The sequence below is a fragment of the Papio anubis genome, chromosome 14 (genome assembly GCF_008728515.1).
Source record: "Papio anubis isolate 15944 chromosome 14, Panubis1.0, whole genome shotgun sequence".
NCBI classification, from domain to species: Eukaryota; Metazoa; Chordata; class Mammalia; order Primates; family Cercopithecidae; genus Papio; species Papio anubis.
The window spans coordinates 84,880,874-84,889,351 of record NC_044989.1 but is presented as its reverse complement, the minus strand read 5'-3'; the positions used below and the strand labels follow the sequence as shown (position 1 = coordinate 84,889,351).

The window sequence follows — 8,478 nt, the reverse complement described above, 5'->3', positions numbered from 1 at the left end:
CAGTCGACGGCAGGAACATCATAAGTAGAGGATTGTCTACTGAATGTGGAGATCTCCAGCCTTCTTTCCCACCTAGCCCTCAGAATGTGGGCTTCCAGGATTATATCTTCCAGCTGGGACACTGTAAGAACCTTTTCTAGAAATTTTGACTAGTCCAAAAGAAAAGACATTAAGATGCTGAGATCCAGGTTTATTCTCCCCAAACCCCAGCCACATTATTTACTTGAAGCCCCATGGAATTCACGGTGACTGAGCTTCTCAAGATAATGCTGGATATTAGAATACAATGGAACAAAGCTTTACAAAATTCTGGGGGAAAATATTTCTACCTTGGAAGTCTAAACTCAGTCAAATTATCAAGCAGGTATAAGAATAGAATAAAAACTCTGTAACAGGTAAGGTTACAGAGGTCTAAAATATATTGTCTTTCATGCACACTTTCTCAGGAAGCTACCGGAAGATGTGTTTAATGAAAATGAGGGAGTAAATCAAGAGAGAGGTAATACATGAAGGGAATCCCAGAATGATGCTGAAAGGAAAATTGAAGACAACAGCAACAGGCCCAGAGAGCAGCCAGCTCAGACTGCAGCTGGCCAGAAGGCTGGGGACTGGCTTTTTTAAGAAGATGAGCATGAAAATATATAGAAAGGTAATAGGTGGGGTCAGAGTTTGGGAACAAGTCAGTCACAACTAAACAGGGAAACTAAGAAAAAGACGCAGCAAAGCAGTTGTTTTTTTCATGAGAAACAAATTGTTATGCAGGAAAGGAAAAGGCATATTACTTTAGATTACTCAGCTCTCAGTAGTACTTACATCATTATGAAGTTAACGCCAAATACTGGTATAACCAAAAGTACAGAGTTCTGTAGTGGGCAGTTGGGAAATGGGCATGTGTGTGGTTAGGAAAAGAGGCAATCGTGTGAAAGAGCTAAATCTTCATCTCCAAGTATGGAAAACCCATAATGATAAAGAGGAAGCCTCAAAAACTTCGAAGGGAGGGAAATATCAAAATACTCAATTCAGTATTTTGCAGTGGTGGCGTGGGGGTGGGAATGGTGGGTGGGAGTGGGGGTAGCGGGTCAAGGGGCTATTTTTTCTAAAACACACACACACACACACACACACACACACACAAACTCATAGAACTATTCGACTCTATTTTGTTTAACTTTTATTTTAGGTTCAGGGGTACATGTGCAGGTTGTTATATAGGTAAACTTGTATCCTGAGGGTTTGTTATACAGATTATTTTGTCAGTCAGGTACCAAGTCTAGTACCCAATAGTTAATTTTTCTGTTCCTCTCCCTCCTCCCACCTGTCACTCACAAGTAGGCACTGGTATCTCTTGTTCTCCTCTTTGTGTCCAGGTAGGTTCTCATCATTTAGCTCCCACTTACAAATGAGAACATGTGGGATTTGGTTTTCTGTTCCTACCTTAGTTTGATAAGGATGATGGCCTCTTCTCCACAACCTTACCAGAATCTGTTATTTTTTGACTTTTTAATAATAGCCATTATGACTGATGTGAGATGGTATCTCATTGTGGTTTAAATTTACATTTCTCTAATGATTAGTGATACTGAGCTTTTTTTTTTTTCCCCAGAATGTTCATGTTCTTTGCCTACTTTATTTTTATTTTTAATTTTTTAATTTTTTTTTTTAAATGGAGTCTTGCTTGCTCTGTCGCCCAGGCTGTAGTCCAATGGCGCGATCTCGGCTCACTGCAAGCTCCGCCTCCCGGGTTCACATCATTCTCCTGCCTCAGCCTCCAGAGTAGCTGGGACTGCAGGCGCCCGCCACCACACCCAGCTAACTTTTTGTGTTTTTAGTAGAGACGGGGGTTTCACCGTGTTAGCCAGGATAGTCTCGATCTCCTGACCTCATGATCCACCTGCCTCAGCCTCCCAAAGTGCTGGGATTACAGGCGTGAGCCACCGCGCCCGGCTTTTTGCTGACTTTTTAATGGTGTTTTTTTCTTGTCAATTTAAGTTCCTTATAGATACTGAATATTAGACTTTTGTCAGATGCATAGTTTGCAAATATTTTCTCCCATTCTGTGAGTTGTCTCTTTACTCTGTTGATAGTTTCTTTTGCTGTGCAGAAGCTCTTAAGTTTAATTAGATCTCATTTGTCAATTTTCGCTTTTGTTATGATTGCTTTTGGCGTTTTTGTTATGAAATCTTTGCCTGTTCCTATGTCCAGAATGGTATTGTTTAGATTGTCTTCCAGGTTTTTTATAGTTTTGGGTTTTACATTTAAGTCTTTAATCCATCTCAAGTTGATTTTTGTATATAATATAAGGAAAGGGTCCAGTTTCAATTTTCTGCATATGGTTAGCCAGTTATCCCAACACCATTTATTGAATAGGCAGTCCTTTACCTATTGCTTGTTTTTTGTCAGCTTTGTTGAATATCAGATGGTTGTAGGTGTGTAGCATTATTTCTGGATTCTCTGTTCTCTTCCATTGGTCTGTGCATCTGTTTTTGTACCAGTAAATACCATCCTGTTTTGGTGACTGAAGTCCTGTAAGTGTAGTTTGAAACTGGGTCTTTGTGCTTTTTGCTTAGGATTGCCTTGGCTATTTTGGCTCTTTTTTGGTTTCGTATAAAGTTTTAAATAGTTTTTTTTTCCCTAGTTCTGTGAAGAATGTCATTGGCAGTTTGATAGGAATAGCATTGAATCTGTAAATTGCTTTAGGTGGTATAGCTATTTTAATGATTGATTCTTCCTATTCATGAGCATGGAATGTTTTTCCATTTGTGTCATCTCTGATTTCTTTTAGCAGTGTTTTGTAATTTTCACTGTAGCAATCTTTCACCTCCCAAGTTAGCTATATTCCTAGGTATTTTATTCTTTTTGTGGCAATTGTGAATGGGATTAGGTTTCTGATTGGCTTTTAGCTTGGCTGTTGTTGGTATATAAGAAAAGAGTGATTCTTCTACATTGATTTTGTATCCTGAAACTTTGCTGAAGTTGTTGATCAGCTAAAGGAGCTTTGGGGCAGAGAATATGAGATTTTCTAGATATAAAATCATGTTATCTGCAAACTGGGATTGTTGGGCTTCCTCTTCTCCATTTGGATGCCCTTTATTTCTTTTGCCTGATTGCTCTGACCAGGACCTCCAATACTGTGTTGAATCAAAGTTGGGAGAGAGGGCATTCTTGTCTTATGCCAGTTCACAGGGGGACTTCTTCCAGCTTTTGCCCGTTCAGTATGTTGATGTCTGTGGCTTTGTCATAGATGGTTCTTATTATTTTGAGGTATATTCCTTCAATACCTAGTTTATTTAGAGCTTTTAACATAAAGGAATATTAATTTTATTGAAAGCCTTTTCTGAATCTATTGAGATAGTCATGTGATTTTTGTCTTTAATTCTGTTTATGTGATGAGTCACATTTGTTGATTTGCATGTGTTGAACCAACCTTGCATCTCAGGGATAAAGCCTACCTGATCATGGTGAATTAGCTTTTTGATGTGCTGCTAGGTTCAGTTTGTTGAGGATTTTTACATCAATGTTCATAAAGGATATTGGCCTGAAATTTTATTTTTTTTGTTGTGTTTCTGCCAGATTTTCTTTTTTCTTTTTATTATTATTATTGTTATTTAATATAAAGACAGTGTTTCCTCTCCCTATGTTGTCCAGGCTGGTCTCAAACTCCTGCCTCAGCCTCCCAAAGTGCTAGGATTACAGGTGTGAGCCACCACACCTGGCCACTGCCAGTTTTCATATCAGGATGATGCTGGCCTCACTTAATGAGTTGGGGAGGAGTCCCTCTTTCTCTATTTTTTGGAATAGTTTCAGTAGGAATAGTAACAGCTCTTTGCACATCTGGTAGAATTCAGCTGTGAATCTGGTGCTGGAATTATTTTGGTTGATAGGCTATTTATTACCGATTCAACTTTGGAGCTCATTATTGTTCTGTTCGGGGGATCAATTTCTTCCTGTTTCAGTGTTGAGAGAGCGTATGTGCCCAGGAATTTATCCATCCTTTTTTTGGTTTTCTAGTTTTGTGTGAATAGAGGTGCTCACAGTAGTCTCTGGTTAGTTGTATTTCTGTGGGGCAGTGGTAACATCCCCTTTGTCATTTTTCATTGTGTTTATTTAGATTTTCTTCTTTGTCTAGCTAGTAGCCTATCTATATTATAACTTTTTTTTTTTTCAAAAAACCAATTCCTGGATTTATTGATCTTTTGAATGTTTTTTTATGTCTCAGTCTCCTTCAGTTAAAGTCTAATTTTGGTTATTATTTGTCTTCTGCTAGCTTTGGGATTCGTTTGCTCCTGGGTCTCTAATGCTTTTAGTTGAGATGTTAGGTTGTTAATTTGAGATCTTTCTAACTTTTTGATGTGAGCATTTAGTGCTATAAATTTCTCTCTTAACACTACCTTAGCTGTGTCCCAGAGATTCTGGTATATTGTATCTGTGTTTTCATTAGTTCAAAGAACTTCTTGATTTCTGCCTTAATTTAATTATGCAAAAGCCATTAAGGAGCAGAATTTTTATTTTCATGTACTTGCAATTGCATGGTTTTGAGCAATTTTTTTTTAGTCTTGATTTCTATTTTTATTGCATTGTGGTCTGAGAATGTGTTTGATATGATTTTGATTTATTTCCATTTGCTGAGGATTGTTTTATGTCCAACTGTGTGGTTGATTTTAGAGTATGTGCCATGTAGTGATAAGAATGTTCTGTTGTTTTGGGTAGAGAATTCTGCAGAGGTCTATCAGGTCCATTTGGTAAAATGTTGATTTTAGGTCCTGAATATCTTTGTTAATTTTCTGCCTCGATGATCTGTCTAATACTGTTTGTAGAGTGTTGAAGTCTTCCACTATTATTGTGTGGGAGTCTAAGTTTCTTTGTAAGTCTCCATGAACTTGCTTTTTGAATCTGGGTACTCCTGTGCTGGGTGAATATTTATTTATTTATTTTATTATTATTTCAATAGTTTTAGGAGGTACAGGTGATTTTTGGTTACATGGATAAGTTTTTTAGTGTAGATTTCTGGGATTTTGGTACACTCATCCACTGAGCAGTGTACACTGTACCCAATGTGTAGTCTTTTATCTTTCACCTCCTCCCACCCTTCCCCGAGTCCCCAAAGTCTGTTATAACATTCTTATGTCTTTGCATCCTCCTACCGTAGCTCCCACTTACAAGTGAGAACATAACAATATTTGGTTTTCCATTTCTTATTTACATCACTTGGATGGGGCTCAAGACCATTATTCTAACTTGCTGTAAAACACATTATTTTGTTCATTTTTTATGGTTGAGTAGTATTACATGATTGATGGGCACTTAGGTTGCTTCCATATCTTTGCAATTGCAAGTTGTGTTGCTTTAAACATAAATGTGCTTGTGTCTTTTTCATATAATAACTTCTTTTCCTTTGGGTAGATACTGAGTAGTGGGATTGCTGGATTGAATAGTAGTTCTACTTTTAGTTCTTTAAGGAATCTCCATACTGTTTTCCATAGTGACTGTACTGTTACATTCCCACCAGCAGTATAAAAGTGTACTTTTTTACCACATCCAGGCCAACGTCTATTTTTTTGACTTTTTAATTATGGCCATTCTTGCAGAAGTAAGATAGTATCTCATTGTGGTTTTAATTTGCATTTCCCTGATAATTAGCAATGCTGAGCATTTCCTCATATGTTTGTTGCTTGTTTATCTTCATTTGAGAATTGTCTATTTATGTGCTTTGCCCATTTTTTGATTGGATTATTTTTTTTTCTTGCTGATTTGTTTGAGTTCTTTGTGGATTCTGGATGTTAGCCTTTTATAAGATGCATAGTTTGCAAATATTTTCTCTTACTTTGTGAGTTTTCTGTTTAGTCTGCTGATTATTTCTTTTGCTGTGTAGAAGCTTTTGAGTTGAATTAGAGTCCATTTATTTATCTTTGTTTTTGTTGCATTTGCTTTCGGGGTTTTAGTCATGAATTCTTTGCTTAAACCGGTGTCTAGTAGAGTTTTTCTGATGTTTACCTTCTAGAATTTTTATGGCTTCTGGTCTTAGACTTAAGTCTTTGATTAATCTTAGGTTGATTTTTGTATAAGGTAGAGATGAGGATTCGGTTTCATTCTTCTACATGTGGCTTGCCAGTTTTCCCAGTGCCATTTAGTGAATAGGGTGTCCTTTCCCCAATGTATGTTTTTGTTTGCTTTGTTGAAGATTAGTTGGTTATAAGTATTTGACTTTATTTTTGGATTCCCTGTTCTGTTCTATTGGTCTACATGCCTATTTTTATACTAGTACCATGCTGTTTTGGAAGTAGCCTTGTAGTATAAAGTTGGGTAAGTGATGGCTTCAGATTTGTTCTTTTTGCTTAGTATTTGCTTTGGCTATGGGTGCATATGTTTAGGATAGTTAGGTCATCTTGTTGAGTTGAAGACATTACCATTATGTAATGCCCTTCTTTGTCTTTTTTGACCTTTGTTGGTTTGAAGTCTGTTTTGTCTGAAATTAGGATTGAAACCCCTGCTTTTATGCTGATTTCTATTTGCTTGGTAGAATTTCCTCCTTCCCTTTATTTTGAGCTTGTGACTGTCATTGTGTGTGAGATGGATCTCTTGAAGACCATTGGGTCTTGCTATTTTATCCAGCTTGCCACTCTGTGACTTTTAAATGGGGCATTTAGCCTGTTTACATTGAAGATTAGTATTTATATGTGTAGATTTGACCCCGTCATTGTGTGGTTAGCTAGTTATTATGCAGATTTGTTTGTGTGGTTGCTTTATAGTGTCACTGGTCTGTGTAACTAAGTGTGTTTGTGTATTGGCTGATAATGTTTTTTCCTTTCCATATTTGGTGCTCTTTTCAAGGTCTCTTGTAAGGCAGGTCTGGTCATAACAAACTCCCTCAGCATTTGCTTATCTGAGAAAAATATTATTTCCCCCTCTCTGAGGAAGCTTAGGTTGGCTGGATGTAAAATTCTGGGTTGAGGCCAGGTGCGGTGGCTCATGCCTGTAATCCCAGCACTTTGGGAGGCCAAGGCGGGCGGATCACAAGGTCAGGAGATCAAGACCATCCTGGCTAACACAGTGAAACCCCGTCTCTACTAAAAATACAAAAAATTAGCTGGGCATGGTGGCGGGCGCCTGTAGTCCCAGCTACTCAGGAGGCTGAGGCAGGAGAATGGCATGAACCCGGGGGGTGGAGCTTGCAGAGAGCCGAGATCGCGCCACTGCACTCCATCCTGGGCGACAGAACGAGACTCCGTCTCAAAAAAAAAAAAAAAAAAAATTATAGGTTGAAGATTTTTTTCTTAAAGAATGTTGAATATAGGCCTTCAGTCTCTTCTGGCTTGTAGGATTTCTGCAGAGTGGTCTGCTGTTAGCCTGATAGGGTACCCTTTGTAGGTGACCTGTCCTTTCTCTCCAGCTGCCTTTAACATTCTTTCTTTCATTTCAACCTTGGAAAATCAATGCTTATGTGTCTTGCCAATGACCTTCTTTTGTAGAATCTTGCAGGTGTTCTCTGTATTTCTGCATTTGATTGTTGGTCTCTCTAGTTAGGTTGGGGAAGTTTTTGTGGATGATATTCTGAAAGATATCTTCAGTGTTGTTTGCTTTCTCCCTGTCTCTTTCAGGGATGACAATGATTCATAGATTTGGCATTTTTATATAATCCAATATTTCTCAGAGGTTTCATTTCTTTTTATTCTTTTTTCTTTATTTTTGTCTGATTGTCTTCTTTCAGTAAACCAGTCTTCAAATTATGAGATTCCTTCCTCAGCTCAGTCTGTTCTGCTGAGATTGTATTGAGAAATTCTTGTAGTGTGTTTTTCAGCTCTATCAGATCAGTTAGGTTCTGATCTAATAGACCAAGTCTCATTCTCTTGCCCAGGTTGGAGTGCAGTGGCATGATCTCAGCTCACTGCAACCTCTGCCTCCCAGGTTCAAGTGATTCTCCTATCTCAGCCTCTTGAGTAGCTGGGATTACAGGCATGTGCCACCATGTCTGGCTTTTTTTTTTTTTTTTTAGAACTCCTGACATCAGATGATCCTCCCTCTTGGTCTCCCAAAGTGCTGGGATTATAGGTGTGAGCTGCCATGCCTGGCCAGGCTCTTTCTTATAGTGGCTATTTTGTCTGTCAGCATCTGTATTATTTTATTGTGACTCTTGGTTTCCTTGGATGGATTTTGGCATTCTCCTGAATCTCAATGATATTCATTTCTATCTATATTTTGAATTCTACTTCTGTCATTTCATCCTTCTCAGCCTGGTTAAGAACACTTGTTGGAGAACTAGTGCAATCATTTGGAGGACATAAGACACTTTGGCTATTTGAGTTGCCAGAGTTCTTGTTTTGGTTCTTCCTCGTCTCTGCATGTGGGTGTTTCTTTCACTGCTGGACCGCCTCTGATTGAAGTCATCAGGCTGGGGCAGAGTGCTTGTGCTGGAGTTCCAGGTCAGGTGGCCCTGCCCAGTGAGGAGAAGTGAGGACCAGAACCTGCATGGAGAACAGTCCA

The 8,478-nt window shown here is 38.4% G+C and overlaps 1 long non-coding RNA gene across 1 annotated transcript in view; it reads left to right on the top strand.

The window, feature by feature from the left end:
- Positions 1 to 24: 24 nt before the first annotated feature.
- The window catches only part of LOC116270305, an 80,670-nt gene continuing 72,216 nt past the window's right edge, over positions 25 to 8,478 (top strand). Inside the window, exons 1-2 of the long non-coding RNA XR_004178328.1 lie at positions 25 to 123; positions 447 to 649. This is a non-coding gene — a long non-coding RNA (uncharacterized LOC116270305). The remainder of the gene's footprint in view (positions 124 to 446; positions 650 to 8,478) is intronic.